General features: G+C 39.7%; 1 protein-coding gene and 1 pseudogene across 4 annotated transcripts in view; both read right to left on the bottom strand.

Annotated features, from left to right (window-relative positions):
* LOC102848606 (collectin-11-like) overlaps positions 1–26,848 on the bottom strand; it is a 96,044-nt gene that overhangs the window by 36,239 nt on the left and 32,957 nt on the right. The gene's annotated exons all lie outside the window — the stretch shown is intronic.
* LOC102873575 lies at positions 19,194–23,881 on the bottom strand (annotated as a pseudogene).

Raw genomic sequence — 26,848 nt, 5'->3', positions numbered from 1 at the left:
TTCACTCAGCATAATGTTCTCCAGAGTCAACCATTTTGAATAATATTGCATGAGTTCCTTGTTTTTTAATGAAGCATAGTATTCCATTGTGCAAATATACCACAGCTTCTCTAGCCATTCGTTTGTTGATGGGTCTATCCAAATTCTTAATCTGTCATTCACATAACCCTGGAAAAATTGCAGTTCTTAAGCCTCAGTTTCCTTATCGATAAAACAGCACAGGTATACTATTTAATTTGTGAAGTCATGATGAGGACTGCACAGCACACAGACTGTAAAGAGCATTGCCTAAGTCTTAACACATAATATTTTTCCTTTTACTCAGACCTAGGTCACCTGGCATGGAGGTCACGAGTCCAAACCCCACACTTTGGCTATGAAATAATAAACTGTTTAGGATCTCTGCTGGTGCTTCCTTGTTCGTCTCTCAAATAGTATTACCACAAAATAGGATTTTCTACAAAGATTGTCATTCTAATCATCACATTCTGAAGGCACAGGGCAAGCTTACCTGGTTAGTCAATCTTTGTAGAAAGACAATGCTAACTTGCACCCCAGAAGGAAGATGACTGGTGACTGAGAATCAGTGAAAGAAAAGCACCATGCCAGGAAAGTTCCCCAGGAACCCACATGCCTCTGCTGACAATGAACAAGGGCAATTGGCCAAGGAGGAATTGAGGAGACCAATGGTGTCCCTGAACACCCTCTTTTCTCTTTCCCTTTCAGACCTCCACTTCCATTCTGTACCCATGGATTCCTCCTTTGAGTTTCATACCTCAGCTTCAACAAGTGTATACACACTCCATACCCTTGTATTTTCCACAGGAAATCCCTTTGGTAATGGTTGGGCACTATAGACAGCTGGGCCTGAGATGCCTGAATGGATGTTCCTTCCACTGAGTAAAGCCAATAATAACTCCCTATTCACAGCTGCCACTCATGACAGTTGTGTTACAGTTTACAAAGTACCAACATGTGCCCGGCTTGATGTTAGATCACACACACAAATATTATACATGTTTCTATGTCTATATATTTATGTATTACATATTTTGATATTCTGATAGTCTAGTGGTAAGGAGTTGTCCTGCCAACCCAAAGGCCCACAGTTCAAATCCACCAGTACGTCTGAAGGAGAGAGATGGACAATCTCCTCCCTCACAATTTGCAGCCTCTGAAAACCTGTCAGAAGGTCAACTAGAAGTAATTTTGACTTAGTGGTACATCCAATAATAACAACATACATATTACTACATATATTTTTGTACTTATATAGATACATATACATTCATATTATACATTAAGTGGCAGAGCGAAATTTGAACATAGTTGTTGCTGTTATGTGCCGTTGAGTCACCTGCAACTGATATATGTACAACAGCTCTGACACCTTCCCTATCTTGAGCCAGTCTCACGGAATCTGACATATAACCCCCATTGCCCCAGTTACTGTATCAATCCATCTCATCCCAGGGTCTTCCTCTCCTGCACTGTCCCTCCATCCTTCTGAACACGATATCCTTTAAAGACCAGTCCCTCTTGGCTATAGGCCAAAATCCTAGCCTCCAAGGAAAATAAATTTGGTTTCACCCTCTCCAAGATAGATCTATTCGGTGGTCTATGTATGTTCAAGACTCTTCTTCAGCACCATAATCCATAGGCATCAATTCTTCTTCTGTCACCTTTAGCCATTGTCCAGCTCTCTCATGCATAGCAAGTAATGACCTGGATAGCATAGACCATGGCCTGGATCAGGTGCATATTAGTTTCTAGACAGATATTGTTGCTTCTCAGTATTCTGAAGAGGTCCCTGATATCAGGTTTTCCAGTGCAAGTGGTCTTTTGATTTCCTGACTTCTGGTGCCAAGAGTGTTGATTGTGGTGCAGAACAAGCTTTAAGTGTTAACAGCCTCAATCTCTTTTCCACTTATCATGGTACTGTCAATTAGCCCAGTGGTGAAAATCTTGTTTTCTTGATGTTGAGCTTCAATCCATATTGAAGACTACAGTCCATGACATTCTGCAGCAAGTGCTTCAGGTATTCTTCAGGTTCAGCAAGCAAGATTGTGTCATCTGCATAATGTAGGTTGTTGATGAGTCTTCTGCCAATCCTGATGCTACATTCCCCTTCATAATGCCCTACCTCCTGAATGATCTGTTCTACATATAGATTGAAAGGTATGGAGAGAAGAGGCATCCCTGACACACTCCTTTCCTGATTATGAACCATGCAGTGTTTTCTTGTCCTGTTCTGAGGACTGCTTCTTGGTCCAAGTATAGGTTTCTCATGAGCACGATCAAGTGTTCTGGGATTCCCATTCTCTTCAATGTAGGCTACCAGAATTATCTAAGAGTTGTCTAAACTATTCTATTCCTCCAGCATAATAGCTGTACGAATGGAGACCTATGGTTGCTGTAAGCTATTACTTAATAAAAATATTATATCTTATACATATGAACTTTGATAAATGTTGATAGTTGTAAAGGGGCTTCAGGCCTTTTGTTCACAGGGTTGCTAGGAGTCTTGCTCAACTCGAGGGCAATCAACAACAACAACAAATGTGTTTTGGGAAAGAGGGGAAAAGGTAAGAATCACTAAAATAGACTGAATTTATCAATACATTCTCTATCGCAATCCACAGTCAATTAGGTAATCAAGTTAACTAGTTTCAACCTGCAGACTTTTCTTAGAAACTGACCTTTGGTTAGAGAGGTAATATGGTTACAAATTCAGACCTACTCAAAAGAGTAAGAATTACAGCAAGAGCTCTAGTATCCTTTTTCTATTTCTAAGAAGATTGTCTTTCTCTTCATAATAGCAATAAACATTTTGCAAAAGGCAAACAAATTTCCCTCCATCTAATTTTACGAGATGATTGGAAAATGCCCTAGAAACAATTATATCCTGTCCCTTTAAGTTTTAAGGAGCTTTGGGTTGAGACACCCCAGAGTGCGATGAGCTAATCTAATATCCCCATCCTTACATTCCATTACACTAATGAGAAGTGGTGAAAGGCTTACATTTGTCCTCTAGACACGCACACAAGGAGCATGAACAACTCACAGCAGGAATGTAATTCTTATTAATTTTAATGAAGATATCATACAGTCCTTTAAAGTGGAGAAGGGGCAAAAAGAGGCACTTGGAATTCAGCTTCCTCAGCGATTTTTAATGAAGGGTAATGTGCACATTATAAGCCTAGAAATCCCATCTCTGAAGTTACAGTAACACTCCACCTTCTCATGTCAGAAGAGTCCCCAGCCTTCTATGATGTAGAGACCCAGGGCCACTTTCCTCCTCTTATCTCGGCTGTATGTTCAGGGGACGATAAGCCTGGAAAACTGAGATGACACACTTTTAGTAAAGTCATGTCAGCAAAGGCACTCTCTTACTATTTTTTTGCACAGCAGTGTAGGCTGGAAATAATGGAAATTATTCTTATTTCAATAAAGGACAAAGGACGGCAGGATGTATCTGCCGGACCCATTTGTTTGTCTACCATTATTTCCGCAAAGGCACTCCAGCGCTGTGCGTGCACTTTCTCCTGCAGCTGTTTGAGTTCCCTCAGCGGGGGGCCGTTCAGTTTGCCAACTGGAGACCCCCACGCACCGCGTATTAGCCAATTAGCAGCGACTCCCACCTGCAGACAAGGTAAGGCGCGGAAACAGCCTGCATTTCTCTGAGGCTGACGCTAGAAGAGCACCCGGGTGGAGGACGTGGGGATCCTCCATGCGATCTGCATCAACATCACCTGGGAGCGTGTTAAAAATGCAGACTCTAGAGCCCACCCTCCCAAGTGAGAATCTTCATTTTAACAAGATCCTGAAATGATTTGTGAACACACTGTCATTTAAGTAGTGTTGGCAGGGACAAAGGCTTCAACACCATCAGATAAGGAGAGAATGAATCTTAGCTTGTCATGGTTGAAGTCTTGGTCCACAAATGTGTTCTCTAAAACCAGGCGGAACAGCTCCCTTTAAGAAGGGACTGCATCCTCTCAGACTCAGGACCTTCATCTAGTCAACAAAGAACACCTACAGATTTCAAAGATAATATAGTTCAAAGTGTTGGTATTTGTTTTCCAAAATTGATTGAGGGCCTGCCATATGCCAGGTCCTGTCCGAAGGCCTAGAAGTGCAAAGATGAAAAGGACATGGCCTCTCTCCCCAAGTCACCTTTGTAGATCACCCCCACCAGTCAAATGGACATAATCTCACAGGTTGTATTTTGTTTCAATACCCTGATATGAGGGAGTCTGATGATGTAGTACTTAACAAGTTGTGCTGCTAACTCAAAGATCTCAAGCTGTTCAAACCTAGCAGCAGCTCTACAAAAAGAAGATAGACAGTCTCCTGCCATTACAATATACAGCCTAGGAAACCAGACTGGGATGAGGGAGAGGATGTTAGCGTAAGTCAGAACTAAGTTGATAGCATGTGGATGAGTTGAACTTGATATGGACATTGATTTATATTACTTCTGAACTGAATATAATGTATTGTCTTTTAGCCATGGGAGTAAAACCGTAAAATAAGAACAAATACTGACATCAAAAAGTACTCAAGTCCACCTTCAATAGTTGGACTATCCTTCAAAGATATGATTGAGATTATTGAATTATTCTACCCCATGATCTGGAAAAGAAGACATCACAGAGTAAGAGCAGTAAAATAGTTAAAAGCATTTTATAAAAATGGTTTAACGTCATCTGAGGAAAGAATCTAATTTTGGTCAATGGCAAAAAGAAAGGATGATTGAGAACAGCCTAGGGAATGTTCTAGAAAGATAGAGGCAGTCAGTGGAAGTTACCACAAGTCACACAACTCAAGGTCCCAGAGATCCAAATATAAAAAAAGAGAACTGGTAAAACTAAGCTGAAGTAAAAGAGATCAGGGGTTTTCAGAGGTCCAGGGGTAGGGGAGAGAGAGGAAGAGAGAGAACAGAGCATCTTTAGGACAGCAAAACTATTTTCTGTGATACAGTAATTGTGGGCACATGATTCTATTTATTGGTCAGAATCTACAGGATTGTACAAGACAAAGGGAGAGAGGGGAAACCCAACAAACCCTACTATCATTGAGTCAATTTCAACTCATAGTGACCCTATAGGATGATAGAGTAGAATTGTTCCATGTTGTAAATCTTTACAGAAATAGACTGTCTAATTTTTCTCTGGAATAAAAGCTGGTGGATTTAAACCACCAAACTTTTCACCTTGGGTTAGCAGCCCAATGGTTAATCACTGTGTCATCAAGCCTCCTTACAACACAAGGAATGAACCCTAATGTAAACTATGGACTTCAGTCAACAATGTTGTGTCCACATTGGCTCATAAATTTCAATAAATGTGCCACAACCTTGAGAGATGTTCATAGAAAATGTACAGTAGGAAGAAGAGATATACAAACTGCTTTCTGCCAATGTTTCTGGAAATCTATAATTAATCTTCAAAAACCAACTTTTTAAAGAGAAATTGTGGCAAAACTTAACTGTAAGTATAAAAATTTTGTAGTCATTATATAAAATAAAATGGAGAGAGGCTTAAGGGACACCCTCAAAAGCAACTACTGAGAACTAAATAATGGTTGCTGTGTCAGAAAAAGAATACTGTCTAAAATAGATTGGAAGAGTCCATTACCTAGTGGCCTGGGATTATAGGCCTCCAACCCAGGAGGAATTAAAACAAGAATAGATCTGAGCATACCAGAGATCGTGATGGGGTGCAGGACAGGCTAAGATTCAGATCTGCTGTTCTTAATGTCACTATGAGTTGTAGCTTGCTTGATGGCAACTAACAACACAATTTATGTATTGGAATCTGATCCAAACTGAGCCTGGGTTGGGTTTTAGGGATAGCTTTAGACATGTTAGGTGCCCTCGAGTCAACTACAACTCACAGCAACCCTATGAACGCAGATCCGATCCTTCCTATTTTGCGCCATCTTTATGATCGCAGATATGCTGAAGCCCATTGTTACTGTCATTGTGTCAGTCCATCTCCTAAGGGCCTTCCTCTCTTTCACTAACCATCCACCTTTCCCAGCATGTGTCTCTCCGAGTATTAGGCCCTCCTGACAACATACTCAAAATATACAAGGCCATTTTTGCTTCTCAGGAGCACCCTGATTGCACTTCTACAAGACAGACTTGTTTATTCTTTTGGAAGTCCATAGGATATCCATTACTCTTCTCCAACACCACATTTCAAAGGCATCATTCTTCTTCTGTCATCCTTATTCACTGTCCAACTTGCAGATGCATAGGAAGTAATTGAACAGACCATGGCTTGGATTAAGTGCACTCTTAAACAGACATCATATTTAGTATTCTTAAATGAAGATGGACATCAATGTATTCTGGGAGGTTTTTCCAAAATATGCAGGTCTTATTCCCCATAGAGTCTGGGGCAGTCTATTGTTATTTGCAGTCAAATCAGAAATGACTTGTACCTAACCCTCCAACAGGTTTTTAGAGGCTGTAAATTGGGAGGAGAGAGATTGTCTATCTTTCTCCCACAGCGCCACTGATGGGTTTGAAACACCTGCCTTAGAGTTTGTGGGGCAACTCCCACAAGGCCACCAGAGCTCGCTGGAGTAGTCTAAAATCACATTTTCTGGAGGGTAAAAAAAAGCTCTGGCACTCTGGTCTCTTAAGGCTTGGGAACTCTGCAGGAATCAATCTAGCAAGCTGCAGCCTCTTTACAACTGGTTCATTGGAGTGCATCTGAGGCTCCCAAATAACTGTGATAATTAGCCCTTCCCTGTCCTCACAGATAAGATGTGTATTCAAAATAGCAATCAGTGGTAACAATAAGGCACACAGTATCAAGGTAAGTAGGGTTCAGAGCAGAGCCTCCTATATTAAGAGCTTCCTTAATAGACCATGAAGAATCCAATCAAAAAGAGACAAGTGCATTTGACATTTGAAAAGTACATTTCAAATGGTGGACATTTGGAGGAAAAGAATCATTACAGAAGAAACTGAAATGTGTAGAATTTTAGAGATTTGAAGTTAGTGAGATACTCTTAGCCATCTTGAAAAATAAGAAGAAATTCTCAAACATTGTTCATAAACTAGCAAAAAAAAAAAAAACAGGAGTTACTAGGGGTTAACTGTGGCAATAGTTGTTATTGTGTACCATCAAGCCAGAACTGATCCATAACTGACCTTCTGGTGGGTTTTCAGAGACAGTCAACCATATAGGAGGACATTTCCCAGCTTTCTCCCTCAGAGCCACTGGTGGATTTGAACTATAGGTCTTTGGGATTACAGCACAGCTTCTTACTACTAGGCCACCAGAGGTGCCATAATCATTGTCAAATCAGAACTGACTTGTAGGGTTTGGGAGGCTCTCCACTGGGTTTCAGAGGTTTTTAACCTCATGGCAGGAGATTGTTCATCCTTCTCCTGAAGAGCTGTTTGGTGGATTTGAACAGCCAAAGAAAGTTGCCTTTGAGTTAGCCCAACTCCCTAACAACTACCAGACAAGACAGAAAGAGAAATGTACAGCAACTAAAATGTACTGAGCACCTACTATGTACCAGATTTACTATCTTTCTCCTATTTAATCTTTTAATAAGTACTAGAAGATAATACCTAGAAAACATATTGTCCTTTTACAAGTATGGAAACTACGTTGTGGAGCAGCCACAGTGCTGTTAAATATTTGAACCAGGGCTTTGCAGCTGTCTCCACTTAAACATGTTAGGTGCTATCAGGTTGGCTTTGATGCATGTTGTTGTTGTTGTTGTTGTTGATTGCCATCGACTCGAGCATAACTCATAACGACCCTATGAACAAAAGGTCTGAGCACTTTCTATAATGACCCTATAAACAACAGATTTAAGCCTTACCTAATCACTCACCATCCTCACAACATCCATGTTCAAGCTCATTGTTGCGGTCACCCTGGCAAACTGTCTCACTGAGAGGCATGCCACCTTCCAAGCAAGATTCCTTTTACAGGAACTGACCACTACTGACATCATGCCCAAAATCTGTGAGATGAAGTTTCACCACTCCTGCCTCTATGTCGAATCAGAATCTACAGTCTTAACAATTTACTCGGGTCATTCCTGTAGGTCCCCAGGTGATTGTTTATATAGCACAGTTACCTGAGGCTCTTGTTAAAACATAGCTTCTGTTTCACTATGTTTGGGGTAGAACTAGAATTAACTGGGTCAAAGCTCTGATATGAACCCAGGCTGCCTCACTTCAAACTTCTGCTGATTCTTACAGATATGCCCCTTTTCCTCAGAAACCTCTTTTCAACTCTGACATATACCCAGAACCATCCCAATGTTTTCCTCAGTGAAAACCAGTCAATCATCCCAGGATGCTAAACCCAGGAAATTCCTGGTCCCCTAGGTCCCTGTAACAGCTATTGTTCTCCATGTGCTGTCTCGGCTGATGTGAAGAGTCGTTTGAAAGCTACAGCTGTCAGTGATTTGAATATATTCTCACCAGAGAACAGGTGCACCTGTGAAATTGCTGCAATCAGCTAAAATGCACGGCACTGAGCTAGAAGCAAGCCTCTGTGGAAAGGAGGAAATGCAGGGGGTGACGGGTGAGAGAGGTGGAAAAGCATTTTGAACTACTGCAAAGCTCTGGTCCCTCTGCCGAAGAGAGAAATTCCAGTGAGAGTCTTTGAAAGGTCAATGTTATGCTGAAGCAGAGCTTCCTAGCATATCTGAACTCCAGAGACAATCAGACCAGGCACCATTTATTAAGCTGACCTAAAAAAAATGGCAAGTGGTAAGAAGTGAGTTCAGAGTCATACAGGGCACATTACAGTCTGAATTTCCAGCCTAAGATGGCCTCAGATTTCAGAACAGCAATTCACATTACATCTGTGTTTGAAATAAAACAGTTGTAAATTAGTCCCATAAATATCACATAATACATAAACACATTCTCTCTGTATGACCCAATGTCCCTGAGAATAAACATCCAGAACAGAACACATTATTTAACAGTGTCTTTCCGGAATTTAGCTATTATCAGAGAAAAAGAACTTGAGTTGGTGATTTTAGAGTCCAGGAAGTTACGCTAATTCCCTAATGAGTTCTCAATATACAAAGGCAACCCTGCAGTTAGTTGTTGGGTTTAGGTGCTATCAAATCGAGTACTATCCACAGCAACCCTATGAACAACAGATGTGAACTCTGTCATATCCTGTGCCATCCTCACATTTCCTGACACATTGTGGCAATCACTGTGTCAGTCCACCCAGACAAGGGTCTTCCTCTCCACCTTTCCGAGCATCATGTCCCTCTCCAAGGAGTAGCCCCTTCTAGCAACGTGCCCGAAGTATGCCATCTTTACCTCCAAAGAGTACTCTGGCTGCCCCATTTCCAAGACATATTTGTTTGTTCTTTTGGGTCCACAGGATGTTCAGTGCTCTTCTCCAACATCACAGCTCAAAGGCATCAATTCTTCTTCTGTCATTCTTATTCATTGTAAAGCTTTCATAGCAAGTGATCGGAAAGACCATGGCCTGAATCGGATGTACCTTAGTCCTCAAACTGACATCATTATTCCTCAATAATTTGGAGAAGTTCTAAACTGCACACTTTCCCACTGCAAAACATCTCCTAATTTCCTGACTGCTGATATCAAGGTGGTTAATTGTGGATCTCAGTAAGATGAAGTTGTTGACAGTTTCAATCTCTTCTCCATCTATCATGATGCTGCCTATGATTCCAGTGGTAAGAATCTTTGTTTTCTTGACGTCGACATGCAATCCATATTGAAGGCTATATTCTTTGATCTTCTGTAACAAGTACTTCAAGTTTTCCTCACTTTCAGCAAGCAAGGTTGTGTCATCTGCATAATGAAGGTAATTGATGAGTCTCCCTCCAATCCTAATGCCACATTCCTCTTCATAGAATCCAGCTTCTTGAATAATTTTTTCAGCTTACCTATTTAATATCTAAGGGGAGGGAATAAGCCTAAGACACTCCCTTCTTGATTTTAAACTATGTAGTGTTCCCTTGATCTGTTTGCACAACCAGCCTACTGGTCTAGGTATAGGTTTTGCAGGAACATAATTTTTAAGTTCTCTGGGATTCCCTTCTTCTCAATGTTAGCCATCACTTATTATAATTCACACAGTAAAATGCCTTTCCATAATCAATAAAGCATAAATTGACATTCTTCTCGTATTCTTTACTTTCAGCCCGTATTCTTCCAACATATTCTTCCCTGGTAACACAACCTTCTAAATCCTGCTTGAACTTCTGGAAATTCCATATCTATGTACTGTTCTAGCCATTTTTTAATGATCTTCAGCACTATTTTGCTTGCATGGGATATTAAGGATACTGTTTGATGGTTTCCACATTCTGCTAAATCACCTTCCTTGGGATGGAAACAAATATGGACCTCAGGCCTGTCTCTAATTGTTTTTGGTGAAACATTCTTCTATGTCGTACAGCCCTGGTCTATTTGCTGTACAGAGGTAACTCGTGGTTGCTGTGAAGCTGAACACTGTGACATTGATAAGTCAAATGCGAGAATGGTTACCCATGGTGGACAGTGTTTGGTGGAGCTTCCCAATTAAAACAAGCTTGGAAGCAAGAGTGGCACCCACTTCCACAATGGCTTGCCTCTGAAAACCCTATGAACCTGGAGAAAGGACAGAAGTTATACAAGTGTCCAGGTCCTTCATTCATAGGGTCGCTATGAGTCACCTACGACTTGACGGCACTTAACAACAACATGTTGTTAAGTTCCATGACCTTAAGTGGAGAAGTCCCATGATATTGCCACTCACCTAAGCTTTCTTCTTAGGATGTCAAATGAAACATCTAATTATGATATTTTATCTTTCCATGCCATACCATATTTCAAAAACCTTGAAGAGCCAAGCAACCTCCACAGCCTGTGACCACCATGGTCTGAGACCTAGTTTGGGCTGAGAAGCTGGTCCCACACTCTACTATACAACAAGCAGCAAGGAAGACCATCTTGGACAATTGCTCTCTACCATATCCTTCTCTTTGCCCCATCGGTTCCCACTCCTCCAATCCCCACTCCTCAGCAGGATCACTTGACGTGAGTGCAGGTCCACACCTGAATGCTGGGACTGGGTGGGCTTCCAGGCCTCAAAACATCGGCCACTGGCATTGTTGTTTTTAAGTAAACAAACAAAAACTGCTAATTTATTTTTCTAGCAATCCTATGATTCCAGCAAAATCAACCCTGCCATTTGAAGAAAAACTGATTGACCTAAGCCACATAGTGATGCCCCAACTGGCAGCTAGCCGCTCCCTTCGTATAGGGCTGGGAGTTGGAAGGAGGGTGGGCAGCAGACACGCCTTGGTGGCCCAGAACTGAAACAGAAAGAATCCTTAGCTGATGGCCTCATAATAAACCTCTGCAGTGTAAATGTTCCTGGGGGTATCTCTTTTGTGCAACAGCACAAAGTCAAATTAAATTTCCCCTTGCCCTGGTCCTGCCATCTAAAGTCAATGACTCCCTAGGTGCACAGTAGTCACACTTTATGCAAACTTGAATTACACAAATTTGAAGCAGTATAATATAAAAATATTAGTAAAACCTCCATTAAACTTGGTGGAGCCCTTCCATTTAAACAATTCATTAATTATTACTCACCACATTATTTCAAAGCTGGTGGCCCAAGAGCACTATAAATTTCATTCGTTGCCATGCAGCAGCACCACTTACTTCCTCGAACAATCAGCACAATACAGAGTATCCTCCACCTTCTAACCCAAGCAAGGCCCATCTCTTGCTTGCAGGCCTCAGACGTCTGCCAGTGATTTTTATGACCGGTGTCTCCTTTTATTATTCTATAGGCAATTCTCAAGTTACCAACAAGAGCCATTCCTAATTGTGTCGTGAAGTGGCACCTTCAGGTGAGTCAACATACTTGCATATGGGTCTTATTTAGCTTTTAAGGCAAGAAAACACTTGAAGCTTTTTTCAATGACTTTTAAATTTCAAATGCAGCAAGTGAACAGGTTTTTGACAAAGAGATTTTTGTAAGTTGTAGTAGATTCAATCATTTCAAAGTGAAGGCAAATTTACATTATGTTAGCAAGTAGGTATTGTCAGACATTCATAACCTGAAGACTGTCTATAAATCTATTTTACTTTCTCTAGCTGGTAGGATGGAGCATAATGCATCTGTTGGCTAAACAAAAGGTTAGCTGTCCAAATCTACCAGATTCTCCACAGAAGGACAGGTAGTCTCCTGCCACAAAAGTCTAGAGCCTCAGAAATCCAATGGAGAGTCACCATAGGGTCACTATGAGTCACAGGCTACTCAATGGCACGTAAGAACAACCACATCACACTTTAACCACGTACCTCTGGGGTATTTTGTAACTAATTGACAAGGTTGGCTTTTTGATGTTTTGTAAATCCACCAATCAATTCATAACACCCACTATAGAACAGACTGAAACTTGCTTTTAAGATCACCACGGGCATAATATACAAATGTCCTTACTAAAAGAGTGTACAGCCCAATTAGGGAGATAAAACATTCACATATTTTAAAAAAACCATCACTTAAGGTCCAAAGTGCATATCACAACTATTAAATGATTAAATGCAAGGCATTGTAAAGGAACATTTCTGTAGGGAGCTGTGTGTCTAATCCAAAGGTGCCAGGCACCTCCTTGACATTTTGAACCCAACAGAAGTGCTACAAAGAAACACGGTCAATCTTCTCCTATGAAATTTACAGCCTCAGAAATCCCTCTGGAGGGTCAGCTCTGAGTCCTTACTGACTCTAAGGCAGTGAGTGACTTGAGTGAGTGAATGAATAGAAAAATAAGAGGCAGAATGAAGAGAAAAATAAGATAAACAGAGGGGGGACTAGAACATGCCTAATTGCCTCCAGCTTAGCACTTTCCTTTCTCTCAGTTTGGGCAACTCCCCTCAGAATCCAACTTGTCTCTCAGCTTCTTCACTTTTTCCAAGCTCTGTTCAAGTTCGCACATTGTTTGTGAGACTTTTTCTGACAAGAAATAGCAAGCATTTTGTTTAATCCCTATTCCTTTTATCCCATTTTTATACTTCTCACCATCCAAAACTCTACATATGTGTTGTCTCTCTAACTAGGATTAAAGTTCCGTGAAGTATGTTTAGATTGTTTCCTATTGTATCCATAGCAACTAATAGAGACCATGTTGTTGTTATGTACGAGAGTAGAGTTGGAACCAACTTATAGTTGACCCTTCATTGGGTTTTCAGAGGTAGTAAGCCGACTGGAGGAGATAGTCCATCTTTCTTCCACGGAGCAGCTATTGTTTGGTGTGTACTGTTAGGTCGTAACCCACCCATCACTCACCCTCCAGTAGGTTCTCAGAGGCAACAAATCACATGGAGGGAGATTGCCTGTCCTCCCATGGAGCAGCTAACAGCTGGTGGATTTGAACTGTAAATCTTTGAAACTGCAGTTCAGCTTCTTACCACTAGGCCACCAGGATTCGAATTTTGTGACTTTCAGTTGGCAACACAACTCCTTCTTAAGAAAACAGTATATTTTTAAAAATACCTCACTCACTGGCATCAAATCTATTTTAACTCATAACTCAAAAAGTGTTCTGAGGCTGTAAATCTTTACTAGCTAGAGCAGACTGTTTCAGCTCATCATCAGAAATGAGCTGGTGGGTTCAAACTGCTAGCCTTTCACACCTTTTAGTCAGGATCGCAAATTTAACCTATGCACCACCAGGGCACCTAGAATATCACAGGTGCTCAAGAAATACTTTCCATTCCATAAACACTGAGTTTTACTCATTTTGCAGACATTTTTTTATTTTATTTATATACTCTTTGATTAAAAGGCCAAACCACTAGTAAAATTCACACATGGCTTTGTGTGAACCAAACTGATATTCAAAGATGAGTAGAATTTGTAAAAATTGGGACAAGGAACAAAGGGCATCTAATAAGAGGAAACAATAGAAATATAAGCTGATTTAGAGGCAGCAAAATGTGGAAAAGCTTAGAGAACAAAGATCGGTTCATTGATTCATTCAGCCAAAAGTTATTGTGGCAGCCACTCTGCTGTTCGTAATACAATCAGTAAACGGGATGTTTGCCTTCAAGGAGTTTTGCTTATTGGGTTGCGGTGTAAGATTCAATAAGAGGAATTAGAGAGAAGAGGTGAAAAGCTAAACAGAGTAGAAAATAAGTTTCCAATCCAATCTCAATTTTGTACACATGGAAATTCAATTCAAGAAGCAATCATGGGGAAGAACAGTCTAGCTCAAGGCAGCAGATACGTCAAGGCAGAATGAGGAGTCAGTTTGGCTTGACCAAAGGTTCACACGGTGAGATGATGGGGAAAGATTATCATTTGTATCACGTGATAAAGCTACAGGTGCGAGAACAGTTAGCCTGTGTTTTCCAAAAGCACTCCCCTCTAAAAAACACACACACATTACCACTATCAACAAACTCCTGAAATCATAAAAATGCTAGATAAGGCCGCTATTGTGAAAATAGGAAGATCACTGAGCAAAATATGTATAAATCTTCAAAAGCAGATGGGGAAGGGGGGAAGAAAAATAGCAAGGGAGGAAAAAGCCATGGGAATAGCAGAGGTCAGTGGGTGGAGAGTGGGTCAAGTAATGGAAAGGTTCAATGAGGGCTCGAAAAGAGGAGGTGATTACAGGCACAGAACAATGGTGATTAATTATATAAAATAGAATGCATGTGAATGTTTATATAAAACACAAAACATGCACAAAACAATATATATGAATGATTATATGCAAACCAATAATTTCTTAAAAAATGCTAGAGCTCCACCACAACAAGATAAAGGTAAATAATCCAATAGAAAAATGGGCACAGGATATAAATAGACACTTCACCAAAGAAGACATTCAGATGGCCAACAAGAACATGAAGAAATGTTAAAAATCCCTAGCTCTAAGAGAGATGCAAATCAAAACAACTATGAGATATCATCTCACCCCAGTCAGAATAGCAAAAGTTAACAGAACAGCAAACAACAAATGCTGGTGAGGTTGTGGAGAAACTGGAACCCTTATTCACTGTTGGTGGGAATGTAAAATGGTGCAACCACTGTGGAAGGCGGTATGGCGCTTTCTCAAAAAGTTGCAAATAGAGATACCATTTGACCCAGCAATTCCACTACTGGGAATATAGCCCAAAGAGACCATAACTGACATCCAAGCAGATATATGCATACCCATGTTTATCGCAGCTCTGTTCACAATAGCATGGAGTTGGAAACAACCCAAGTGCCCATCAACAAACAAATAGAGACTGATATCAGGGTGGGGGTAAGACTGAGAAAACTGGATAAATTGTGTATACTGCACTGAAACAGATGAGGGACTGAAGAATTTAAAAGCGATGTATGATAGGGTATTATGGTTATCACCAGAGTCCACAATTAAGGTTGCATAGGGGAATTTACTTGGGGCGGTGGAAGGGGTGTGGGGGGATTGTGTACCAGGGAGGGAGTCTTTCTTTTACTTTTGAAAGAGAGGAGCGAACTGGGGGTTGGGGGGAGAGGGCTGGGCGGGGAGAGAAGTGCAGCAATGAATGAACAGAAATCCAAATTCTCTGTAAATGTTCATTAAAATTATTTTAAAAAAATAAAATATAAAAAAATGCTAGAGCTCAAATTTTTATGACCAAAAAAAGCAACAAATCTGAGCTGTCCTTTGAAATAATGTCCCAAGTTAAAAAATAAACTGTGCCACCTTTTTAAGCAGAAAACCAACTGTAATGGAAACAATCCAGAAAAAATCATCTCTGTGATTATTTGCTATGTGGAAAGATGAAGCTGATGCTCTTTGAGCATATGAACTAGTATGGAGTTTGAATAGAGAATTTGGAGATCTCGGTTCCGGTCCCAACTCAGATCACAGATCTAGGCAACAACTTCTTCCTCTGCACTTAATTTTCCCATCAACTATAAAATAGAAGTTTGGGATTAGACGATTTCTCCATGATGTCTGATCACCACTCTCAATTGCATTCTGTGGACAGACAGCCTGGGAACAGCCATACTGACCCAAAGCTTGTGGAGCTACCAGCACGCGCGATGGAAGAGCGAGGATCAAGCGTCTACAAAAAATGGCCAGAAGTTACAGACGAACTTCAAACCACAGTTAAATATGAATTTTTAAACAATGTCTTAGTGTCATAAATGTAGTACATGCTAATTGTAGAAAACATCAACATTAGAGAAAAAATAAAGAAAATTTTTATCTTCAGAATTCTCTACTGTTAACTCTTTTGTTTCCCAACACTTCTATTTATTTTGTTAACATTTAACTAATTGCACATCTATTTTTATTCACATTGTATCATGACAAACATCAGCCTTCTTTTTAATGATCATCAGTGAAATGATAGTGTTTTACCAAACATGTCACTCAAATGACTACCAAACATATGAAGATATTCTCATCATTACTAGTCCCCTGCAAAATATCACTGCACTCTGTTATTATTGTTGTTGTTGTTGTTGTCATTGTCGTCGTTATTGTTATGTGCCGAAGACCCTTGCTACTCATAGTAACTCCTATATACGACAGCTCTGAAGCCTGACCTATCCTGAGCCAGTCTCATTGACTCCAACATATACCCTCATTACCTCAGTTACTGTGTCAATCCATCTCATATCAGGTCTTCCTCTCCTATGCTGTCCCTCCACCCTTCCAAGCACGATGTTCTTCTCCAAGCACCAATCACTTCTGGCATGTGAGTGAAGTTTGTGAGAAAGAACTTCAAAATATTTGCCTCCAAGGAGAAAATTGATTTCACTTTCTCCAAGACAGGCTTGTTCTCTTGGCAGTCCATGATATGTCATTCAATACTCTTCTCCTACACCACAACTCAAAGGCATCGATTCTTCTTCTGTCATCCTTAGTCATTGTCTAGATCTCTAATGCATAGCAAGTAAATGCAAAGACCATGGCCTGGTCTTCACATCTTAGCTTCTAGATTGACATCACTGTTTCTCAGTACTCTGGAGAGGTCCCTGACCACAGGTTTTCCCAGTGCAATTCATCTTTTGATTTCCTGACTGCTGGTGCCAAGCGTGTTGATTGTGGACCTGAGCAAGCTGTAATTGTTAACAACCTCAATCTCTTCTCCATCTCTCATGGTGCTGACAATTGGCCCAGTGGTGAGAATCTTTGTCTTCTTGATGTTGAGCTTCAATCCATATTGAAGACTACAGCCCTTGACTGTAGCAAGCACTTCAGGTCCTCCTCAGTATCAGCAAGCAAGGCTGTGTCATCTGCATAACGTAGGTTGTTGATGAATCCTCCATCAATCCTGATCAATCAAGTCCTCCTCATAAAGCCCAGACTCCTGAATTATTTGTTCTGCATATAAATCAAAAAGGTCTGAAGACAGGACATGTCCCTAATGCACTCCTTTCCTGATTTCTTTTTATTATTATTACTTTACTTTAATTTTATTTTAATGAAAATTTACAGAGACTTTGAATTTCCATTCATTCATTGTTGCACTTTTCTCCCTGCTCACCCCTCCCCCAAATTTGCTTTTCTTTTTGAAAAATAAAAGAAAAAATTCTTTCATTGTTATTCAATCCTTCCCCAACAGGGTAAAAAGGGAAGCCACAAATTGGGGGAAAGTATTTGGTAATGACATGTCAGATAAGACTTATATCTAGAATTATAAAATACTCGAGCACCACAACAAGGTAAAGGTAAATAACCCAATTGAAAAATGGGCACAGGATATGAACAGACACCAAAGAAGGCATTCCAATGGCAAACAAACACATGAAGAAATGTTCAAAATCCCTAGCTCTAAGAGAGATGCAAATCAAAACAACTGTGATATCTTCTCACCCCAGTAAGAATAGCAAAATTTAACAGAACAGCAAACAACAAATGCTGGTGAGGTTGTAGAGAAACTGGAACCTTTATTCACTGTTTATGGGAGTGTAAAAATGGTGCAAGGACTACAGAAGACAGTATGGTGCTTTCTCAAAAAGTTGCAAATAGAAATATCATTTGACCCAGCAATTCAACTACTGGGAATATACCCTAAAGATACCATAACTGCCACTCACACAGATATACGAACACCTATGTTTATGTCAGCTTTGTTCACAATAGCAAAGAGTTGGAAACAACCCAAGTGCCCATCAACAAACAAATAGATAGAGAAGTTCTGGTATATTCACACAATGGAATGCTATGCGGCATTGAAAAACAAAGAACTCATGAAATATTACACAAAATGGGTGACCCTGGAGGACATTATGCTGAGTGAAATATCTCAGTCACAAAAAGACAAATACAGCATAATGCCACTGTTATAAAAGAGGACTGACATGGGGGTTGGGGGAGACTGAAAAAGATGGGATAAATAATGTATACTGCATTGAAACAAACAAGGGAGAGAACTTTCCTGATTTCTAATCATGCAGTGTTTCCTTGCTATGTTCAGAGGACTGTTTCCTTGTCTGATTATAGGTTTTGCATGAGCACAAGTGTTCTGATATTCCCATTCTCCTCAAAATTAGCCACAATTTGTTGTGATCCACACAGTCAAATGCCTTTGCATAGTCAATGAAACACAGATAAACATCCCTCTGGTATTCTTTGCTTTCTGCCAAGATCCATCTGACATTGGCAATAATGTCTCTAGTGCCATGACTTCTTCTAAACCCCATTTGCACATCTCAAAAATATTCCCTGAGGTACTCTCAAAACTAATCAATTTAACTAGTAAGAAACTATCAGTCTTAAACCTTCTGCTATTTTAAATATGCAATCAAATTGACAATAGTAATCTGAAAGATTAGACAGAAAACTTAGGGGATGATGAATCTCTATTTGTGTGGACAGAGGATGAAAATTATAGCACAGATAAAGAAAATAATGGACATCATTAAATATTACAAACAGAAACTATTAGATATATGTTTTGCTGTGCATGTTCTCAAAAACACTAGCAATAAAATAAAGAGTAATTTTAAATAATTTTCACTTTTTTCACATAATTATATTAATTTTATCTAAGGCCTCATACTGCAAACATTAAGCCATGCATGAGCTTTAATCTTGTGGGCCCAAATTCACATATTTAAGAAGATAAAAGAAAACTGTGATCCATGTATATGGATGGTAACTAAAGGCTCATATTAATCACATTATAAGTTTTTAATCTTCTACAGCTTCAGACTTAAATATCACAGGTCTTTGAGGTCTTTCTGGATGTAGCCTGCATTTTTCTTGAATTGAGCAACTTCATCATCCTTCAGTTTCTGTTTGATGATGCTGGTTAACCCTTGAACACTCAGAATACTTAGAAGGCTCAGGAAGATTTCCTTCTCAGTGTCATATATATCCCTCACCATTGTTGAAACTGGATGAATCCTGGATAGATTTTTCCAACATGGATTCAATCAGATCAGCCACACTTAATCCAATAGCCTAGTTGGTGCATCCTTTGAGCTTGATAAATTCATAGCCACTTTCAACCACCAGTTTTCACTATCATTGTCTGTATCTCTTGATTCAGTTCCTGAAGAGAAACTCCTGCTATGTTCATGTCACTCCATAATGTGGTACTTAAGTCAATCATATTCTCCCAAAATCCATCCATAACAGCTGCTGAGATGAATGCCAAGTTTTCAGCCATAAGGTAGAAAAATCAAGCAGAATACAGGTAACATTCAGTCTCGATTACACGATGCTTAGGCAAGCCACTTAGTTCCAGGTAACATATGTAATAATGTCCACTGAGTTGGAAACCACAATTACTATGTGGGCGGGATATGCCTTACAATCTTAGCAATAACGAATCTGAGACACTGACATTCCTCTACACCAGATTGAGTCGACTCAGCCCCTCTTGCCAACGAACTCCTGCAGTTACTTACCACAATCTTAGAATTGGCCGTCACAGAGCAATATTTATCTGCTACAATTTTTAATGTCTGAAGGAATAAGCTCCCATGTTGCAGATCCATCCTTTCTCCTTTGAATTTGTCTTCTAAAACATCCACAAAAGCAAGTTCATCAGCCAGAGACTTTCTAAGAATGCTGATAGCACAAGTCATACAAACTTGTCCAACAGTCACTTCAGTGATCTTATTGTTTGGAACTGCTACCTCCTCTTCCGCAACTGGTGAAATCAATCCTTAAGAGTTGCCAGTATGTCCAGGAAAAGGATGATGCTCCAGAAGGTAGCAACAATGGTGCCATAACTTTTCACTTTTAAGGAATCCGAATAAATTCCACTTGCACAAATTTGTTATATTAATTTGATATTTCAAAGTAGCTAACCCCTGAAACCAAAGCTTCTTATTTTTTAGGAGGCAATGCCAGACCCCTAGTAATGCCATGATTATTAAATATTGATCACAATGTTCATATTTTATATATTAATAGATTACTTTTATGTCTTTTTATTGATTTGCATACAATCATTCATATATACATTGGGTTTCATTAATGTACATTGTTCTTTATACAATCTTGCATTTAAATTGTTTTGTTCATGCACATTGTGTTTTTTACAATAATTCACATACCTTGCATTTTATATAATTAATTACTATTGGTCTACTCCTATTATCACCCTGTCTTTTCAAGTCCTTGTGGAGTCTTTCCTATTCCTTCACTCCCCGATCTGCTTCTACTATGTTAATGATTTCTCCCTTTCTCCTTTCCTCCTCCTTCTTCCTTTCCCCTTCCTCTTTTGAAAATTTATACACCTTTTACCAATTATCCTTCTATTTTCACAATAATAGTCTTATGCAGTATTTGTCCTTATGAGACTGAGTTATTTCACACAACATAATGCTTTCTACACTCTCTCACATTATATAATAGTTTATTAAACCATTTTCACTTAGTGCTGCATAGTATTCCATTGTATGAATGTACCACAATTTCTCAATCTATTTGTTTGTTGATAGGCATTTGGGCTCTTCTTTTTTTTTTATTTTCTTGATATTATGAATTATGCTGCAATGAACATAGATACATGTATCTACATTTGTGTCACAGTTTTTATTTCCTTGAGGTATATTCCTAGCAGTGGAATAGCTGGCTATTCTATATTCAGCTCTTTTTTTTATTTCTTTAAACTACACTAGTTTATTTACAAAATTTGAATACATTGTTTTTCAGACTTGATTCTTCCAATTTCCCTCAGCCCTCCACCATCAAATTGTACAACTCCATGATTAATCCCTCCCACCCTCAGCCCATCCTCACCCTTTTTGCTTCCACCCTCCCTTGCCCCTTGGATTTTCATACTCATTCTACAATAACAATTTTATATGTTCAGCATTTTGAGGAAACATCTAACTGTCTTCCAGAGTGGCTGTGCCATTTTATAATGACACAAAAATTACAGATAAGTCAATAACAAAATGAGCAAACATATGAAAAGACTCTTCACAAAGCAAAACATTTGTATGACTAACAGACATAAAGAAATCTTCAAAATAACTGAGAGAAATGCAAATCAAAATAACAATGAAATACCATCTTAGCCCAGTATCAGTTGTTCTTGTTATGTGCCATTGAGTTGCTTGCAACTTATAGCAACCCTATGTACAACAGCCCTAAATCTGCTCTGTCCTGTGCCAATAGCACTGTCTCTGACACACCCATCCCAATTACCCCAGTCACTGAATCAATCCACCTCATAGAGGGTCTTCCCCTCCTGTGCCGTCCCTCCACCCTCCCAAGCATGATGTCCCTCTCCAAGGACCCGTCCCTCCTTACAACATGTCCAAAGTATGTAAGATGAAGCCCCAGAATCCTTGCCTCCAAGGAGCAGCCCAGTTTAATCCTCTCCAGGATGAATCTGTTTGTTTTCCTAGCAGTTCATGGTATACACAATACTCTTCTCCAGCACCGCAATGCAAGGGCATCAACTCTCCTTCTATCCTCCCTAGTCATTGTCCAATTTTCTGTTGCATAACAAGTGATTGCAAAGACCATAGCATGTATCAGATGCACCTTAGTCTCCAGAGTGACATGATTGCTCTTCAGTATTTTGGAGAGGTCCCTAACAGCAGACTTTCCCATTGCAATATGTCATTTCATTTCCTGGCTGCTGGTGCCAAGACTGTTGACTGTGGAGCCAAGCAGACTAAAGTTGTTAACAATCTCAATCTCTTCACATCCATCCTGATGCTGCCAATTGGTCCAGTGGTGAGAATCTTAGTCTTCTTGACATTGAGCCTCAATCCATGTTGAAGGCTTCAGTCCTTGGCCCTCTACAGCAAGAGCTTCAGGTCCTCCTCAGTTTCAGCAAGCAGGTTTGTGTCATCTGCATAACACAGATTGTTAATAGATCTTCCACCAATCCTGATTCCACACTTCTCCTCATAGAGCCCAGCCTCCCGGATAATCTGTTCTGCATACAGGTTGAAAAGGTATAGAGATAGGACACATCCCTGGCATACACCCTTCCCAATTTTGAACCATGCAGTGTTTCCTTACTCTGTTCTGACTACTGCTCCTTGGTCCAAGTATAGGTTTCTTATTAGCACAATCAAGTGCTCTGGGATTCCCATTCTTCTCAGAGTCAGCCACAGCTTGTTATGATCCATACAAACACCTTTGCATAATCAATGAAACACAGATAGACATTCTTCTGGTATTCCCTGCTTTCAGATAAGATCCATCTAGCATTAGCTACAATATCCCCTAGTACCACGACCCCTTCTAAACCCAGCCTGGACTTCTCTGGCAATTCTCTGCTGATGTGTTGTTCCAGTCGTTTTTGGATAATCTTCAGTAGAATCTTGCTTGCATGTGAAATCAATGATATTGTTCTGTAGTTTCCACACTCTTGTTGGGTCACCTTTCTTTGGAATGGGAACAAATTAATAGGACAACAAGCAATAAATGTTGGAGAGGATTCGGAGAGATTGGAACTCTAATGTACTGCTGATGGGATAGTAAAATGGTAAATGGATTCTTTTTTTTTTTTTTTAGTGGAAACTTGACCACCCCTTCTGCAAAGACAACTCGGGTTCTGTACTCTAAAGAGATGGCTAACACAGAGCACACACTGCTGAAATGGAATTTTAAATCACCCAGGGATATTATGTATGCAGTCATTAAAATTGTGTTTACCAAGGCATTGTAGCATGAAAAATTATCACATTTAAATTTAACACTAAATTAACACTTAAATTTAACACTAAATTTAAGAGATAATTTTTATATACAATAAGCAAAAAATAAAGACAACGAGAAAAAGGAAATATAACAAAATAACTATGTGTCTCTAGATGAAGTTCTTGTAAATCATTTTCTCATCACTTTTCTGTATTTACAAAACCTCAGTAATGGGGAGCTCTGGTGGCCCAGTGTCAAGAAGCTGCACTTCAATCCCAGAGGCATGCGGTTCGAATCTACCAGATTCTCTTCTGGAGAAGGAAGGAAAATCTCCTCCTATACCAGTCAGATCCAATTTGATGGTACACACACACAAAATAATAAAATAAAATTTTTTCAAAAAAACCTTCAATCATGAGTATATGTTACTATTAAAGGTTTTTCCTGGATTTTTACAAGAAAATTATTCATTTATTCTTTAACGATCACAAGACAGCTGGATTTCTATAGCACAATTTATGTTTTACTTTTTTTTATAAAGCAGAGTATGATAGAACAAAAACCAATTCGTTTCCTTAGTTTCCAGTAATACATAAATATCTATTCATAATTAGTCTTCCATAGACATGTTACCTGGAAAAAAACAGCCTGTTACAATAGGCAAATCTTCAACCACAGCAGCTACTTTATGTGCCAGTAGTTTATCTCTATAGGAAGAATGCTGTACTATATGAAATGGCTGTAAAGTCCAAATCTTGAGGGCACTGGAATATATTCTTCTGTCCCACATTACATAGGTTGGTGGTGAACGTCAAACATTAGTTGTCTGCAACTAAGCTGAGAATCTTTAACTAATAGTTAACTGAAGCTCCTTGCTCAGGTTTTGATCTACAGTAAGAATCTTCCAGAAATTCAAATCCTTTTTGATCAACAATTTGTCAACAACTATACATTCAGGTATCAGCTTCCACTACAGAAGAGCTGGACTGCTTCAAGCTTGTGTATAACTTACTATTATGTGCTAGAAAAATGTGAACTAGTTGGACATTTGAAACAAGGTAATTTCCTAATCTATCCCACTTAGCTCTCTGGTCCCTTGTCTTGATTAACTTTCACATGAACCTGTACGTCTGTCCCCTCCTCTGGATTGTAAGGGGCTCTAGATGACAAACTGATCCTTATTCAGGTTTATGGTTCTCCAAAGTACTCAGCACTTTGTAAACACTCAATATGGTTATTTAACAATCAAGAGGGGAAAAAAACAATTAATTAGGTTGTCTTCATCACTCACAAGGTCAATTCTTGTTAGATTTTAAGGTAAAATTAAACCATTTGTAGCCATCATGTGCTTGCATCACTTTTTAGAGTATGAGAAGAGAAGAAAATAACAATGTTGAAAGAAATGATGGTGATGATGCAAGGTAAGAGAAAGTAGGTAAGAGTTCATATCAGCATGAAAACCAGGGACCTTTAATAACATAATGCTTGAAATGAAAATACCATCTATTTCAGGGAGAAAAAGTGAATCGATGTCATGAAAACAAATTTATGAACAACTAGAGTAGGATAGAGAGCTTTGGTGGTGCAGTCCAGAAGGCGCTGCACTGCTAAACCAAAGACCACACCTCTCTGGTGGTTTGAGTTCACCAGCAGCTGCACTGGAGAGGGATGGGCTATCTCCTCCTGCACAATTGAAAGCCTCAGAAACCTGCTGGAGGGTCAGTTATCTATCGGCTCTGGCTCTATGGCAATGTTGTTGTTGTTGTTGTTGTTATGTGTTGTCTAGTCACTTGCTATTCATAGAAACCCTACGTATTAGAGCCCTAAACTCTGCTCTATCCTGTGCCAACCTCACTCTCTCTGTCACATCCACTCCCATTATCCCAATCATTAAATTGATCCATCTCATTGAGGGTCTTTCTCTCTTGCACTGTCCCTCCACTCTCCCAAACATGATGTCCCTCTCCAAGAACTGGTCCCTCCTTGCAACATGCCAAAAATATGTCAGACGAAGCTTCAAAATCCTTGCCTCCAAGGAGCAGTCTGATTTCACCCTCTCCAGTACAAATCTGTTTGCTCTCCTAGCACTCCTTTCAACACTCTTCTCCAGCACCATGGCTCAACGGCATCAATTATTTTTCTATCATCCTCAGTTACTGTCCAGCTCTCCGATACATAGCACACAATTGCAAAGACTATGGCCCAATCAGGCACACCTTAGTCTCCAGCCTGACATCGTTGCTTTTCAGCACTCTGGAGAGGTCCCAGACAGCTGATTTTCACAGTACAATTCATCTCTTGATTTCCCAGCTGCTGATGATACCAAGAGTGTTGATAGTGGAGCCAAGCAAATTAAAACTGTCAAAATACCTACGTTCTGATGCTGAAATATGAAACAGTCTACTTATTAAAAGATGGAAATCCATGTTATTTCTGTGTAAACCTCACAGCTATAACAATTTTAACTTTTATAAGAATAATAAGAAAGTAAAAATCATCATTTAAGATACTTTTATTCTCATAACAACACATTATAAAGCAGAGAAGGCATTTCCCTCCTATTTACACACTGATAGTCTGAAGCTCACATCATCTCCTCCCTCCCTGTTTGACCTTCTCTTTCCTGAGCCCTTTCTTCATTCTTGATCAGCTCTACTTCACTTCTTGCCTGGCACATCAAGACACCTTTTCCAAAATGGCAAGTTTCTCTCTGGAAGGGAACCCAGCGATGGTATGGAGCAGGTCAACAATAGATTCCCTGACTCACTAACTCATTATTCCATTTGTCCATTTACTCAAAGAAGCATAAATAAATTTAAGCATTTAGGTGTAAACGATGGAAAACAGTTTTAATTTAAATTTAAATTAAAAAGGGAAAAAACCACCATTGACTGGCATTAGAACATATCAATTAACATCCTCTCATCAAGTTCCTAATTCTATTTCTAATTTCATGAAATAACATACGAGCAAGAACCTATGGTGATGAGGGAGGAAGTTCAAGTTGGTATGAAGGAATTGGCAAAAAGCAAGACTCCAGGAGTTGACAGCATACCAATTGTTTTATTTCAACAAACAGATGCTGCCCTGGATGTGCTCACTAAGTTGTGCCAGGAAATCTGGAGGACAGCCAGCTGGCCCACTGACTGGAAAAGATCGATATTTGTTCCCATTCCAAAGAAAGGTGACCCAACAAAGTGTGGAAATTATCGAACAATATCATTGATATCATATGCAAGCAAGATTCTGCTGAAAATTAACCAAAACATTTTGAATAATATGTCAGCAGAGAACTGCCAGATGTACAGGCTGGATTTAGAAGAGGTCGCGGTACTAGGGATATTATAGCTAATGTTAGATGGATCTTGGCAGAAAGCAGAGATTACCAGAACAATGTCTATCTGTGCTTCATTGACTATGCAAAGGCTTTTGACTGTGTGGATCACAAGCTGTGGCTGACTCTGAAAAGAATGGGAATCACAGAACATTTGATTGTGCTAATGTGAAACTTATACTTGGACCAAGAGGCAGTTGTCGGAACAGAGCAGGGAGACACTACATGGTTCAAAATCAAGAAAGGGGTCCGTCAGGCATGTATTTTGTCTCCATACCTTTTCAATCTGTATGCAGAACAGATAATCATAGACGCTGGGCTGTACGAGGAGGAATGTGGCATCAGGATTGGTGGAAGAGTCATCAACAACCTGCGTTATGCAGATGACACAACCCTGCTTGCTGAAACTGAGGAGGACCTGAA

This window comes from Elephantulus edwardii, unplaced genomic scaffold, assembly GCF_000299155.1.
Source record: "Elephantulus edwardii isolate Elephantulus edwardi_28Jun2011 unplaced genomic scaffold, EleEdw1.0 scaffold00025, whole genome shotgun sequence".
Taxonomy (NCBI): Eukaryota; Metazoa; Chordata; class Mammalia; order Macroscelidea; family Macroscelididae; genus Elephantulus; species Elephantulus edwardii.
The sequence above is the reverse complement of the archived record's forward strand: the minus strand, read 5'-3'. Positions and strand labels throughout refer to the sequence as shown.